General features: G+C 46.9%; 1 protein-coding gene across 1 annotated transcript in view; it reads left to right on the top strand.

The window, feature by feature from the left end:
• Positions 1 to 1,225: 1,225 nt before the first annotated feature.
• Positions 1,226 to 2,074, top strand: part of GTF2E1 (general transcription factor IIE, polypeptide 1, alpha 56kDa) — a gene marked incomplete at its 3' end in the record, with an annotated part of 20,326 nt that continues 19,477 nt past the window's right edge. The window contains exon 1 of the mRNA XM_008579858.1: positions 1,226 to 1,274. The remainder of the gene's footprint in view (positions 1,275 to 2,074) is intronic.

Genomic DNA, 2,074 nt, shown 5'->3' with positions numbered 1-2,074 from the left:
AGGATTAAATTGGGCTCACTATCAAGTCCTAGTTGCTTTAGAACGTGGCCTTTATCCTAATTTCTCTATTCCCTACAATCTAGCACATAATGTTTTCAATTAAGATTAAAATGAGAACAAAAAAATCGAGAAGCCCTGTTAAAAGTAAAACAGGAGCACCACCCCCAATACTGAGTAGTATAGCTTAGTGCGGACTCTGGGTTCAAACCGTTTCTGTCATTTAACATCTCTCCGCCTCACTTTTCTCAACTGTAAAATGGGGTAAGGGGACTGATCTCAGAATTACATGAGTTAACACATGCAAAGGGCCTTCCAGTGTCATTCTTCTCGGTGCACGTTTCACTTCTTTAATGAACAAAATATTTTGAAGGCACAGTCCTATTAATTTCTGTACCCTCAGCACGGAGTTCAATGTAATATTCAATGTCAACATATCTTTAAAATAAAACAACTGACAATACACTCTAGGATGGTGCTGCCCGAGAGACCGATGTGGAAAGAGGCGAAAGCCTAGGCCTGCCTCGGCGCCCCCACCCACGCGACACCGCCGCTTGGTTGNTTCACTTCTTTAATGAACAAAATATTTTGAAGGCACAGTCCTATTAATTTCTGTACCCTCAGCACGGAGTTCAATGTAATATTCAATGTCAACATATCTTTAAAATAAAACAACTGACAATACACTCTAGGATGGTGTTGCCCGAGAGACCGACGTGGAAGGAGGCGAAAGCCTAGGCCTGCCTCGGCGCCCCCACCCACGCGAAACCGCCGCTTGGTTAGAGTGGAGCAAAGTCCTATGGGAAATGTAGTCTTTAGGCCTTGAGAGGAACTTCAGCAACAGGCCGAAGAGTCAGGAAGTCGGGGGGAAAGAAGTGAAGGGGGAGAGTTAATTGGATAATTCAAAAGTGTCAGGAGCCCGAGAGGTGGGTTAAGCCGCTCACCTGAGTCTCCCAACACCAGCACCTTCACCCGATCTAAGGACGCCATCTTGCCACTGCCTTTCCGGGGTTAACTCCTGTTCCTGGATTCTAGGCCAATCAGAACTGGTCATGAAAGGCAGAGCCTTCAATTTCATTGGCCGGTCGGAGAGTGACTGTCTTGATTGAAGGCTTCACTGTGCGGATTGGCTGGTCTGCTTAAAGGTAGCGGGTTGTTTGCAAAGCTGGTCGCAGTAAAAAGGCGTTTCCATTGTCGCACAGGCGGCGTGGCTCGTTTAAGCCGGTAGTTGAGGCGCTGAGGGAAGCTGTAGTGGGAGTGCTCGAGGATTCGCTTCGGTAAACCTTGTTCCCTGTGTCTTGTTCCCATTTGCCTGGCCCGGCATCGCATTTCATGGTTTCTCCTCCTTTTCGCTCCTTTCTCAGCTATCCTCATCCCCCCTCTTGTCTTGGTCCTCTTCTTGGTCCTCCAAAGAACCCTTAACCCCGGAGCGGCCCGTGCGNCGTAATCTTTTAAAATCGAGAAGTTTGATCCAGTCACCTCTTGCTTAAAACCATTTTAAGTTTAAGAAGAGTTTCCAGTTGCTTGTCTTTTTCTATCGTGGAAGCAGGAGTGGAGGAAGTGAATTGGGGGAAGCTGGCATAATGGGCTTGTTGGAGGAACACTTGCCTAGGAGATGTATTGAAAATTTTATGGAATTATATGACTAGCTGTGCTGGATGCTGGAAATTCATTGGTGAACGGGATGAAGTCCCAGGTCTTAAAGACAGACTTGGCCAAAGTACAAGAAGAGGGAAAAGCTATGGGAGCATGTGAAAAGGGGATCATTCTGTGCTACTGTAGCATAGAATCTCGGAAGGCCTCTGTGAGGAAATGTCATTTGAGAGTTGAAGGATGATTGGGAGAAGGGAGTTTGGGCTTAGCTTTGGTGGCAGAGGGAACAGCATGTGCCAAGGCCTGGAAGTAGGGAAAGCATGTGTGGCTCATTGAGAGTGCACTGGTGTGGCTTGATATGATGCTGACAAGGGTAGACAGAGGGCAGAGAGTGCAGTCTCTTCAACTTTTCCTCCAGCTCAGTGCCTGTTCACCATAGTCTTTAAATGTTTGTATGATTAGAATACATGTGGTTCTGGATTGG

This window comes from Galeopterus variegatus, unplaced genomic scaffold (genome assembly GCF_000696425.1).
Source record: "Galeopterus variegatus unplaced genomic scaffold, G_variegatus-3.0.2 Scaffold1968, whole genome shotgun sequence".
In the NCBI taxonomy this organism is placed as follows: Eukaryota; Metazoa; Chordata; class Mammalia; order Dermoptera; family Cynocephalidae; genus Galeopterus; species Galeopterus variegatus.
Note: the sequence above shows the minus strand (reverse complement) of the source record. Positions and strands in the feature narration are given on the sequence as shown.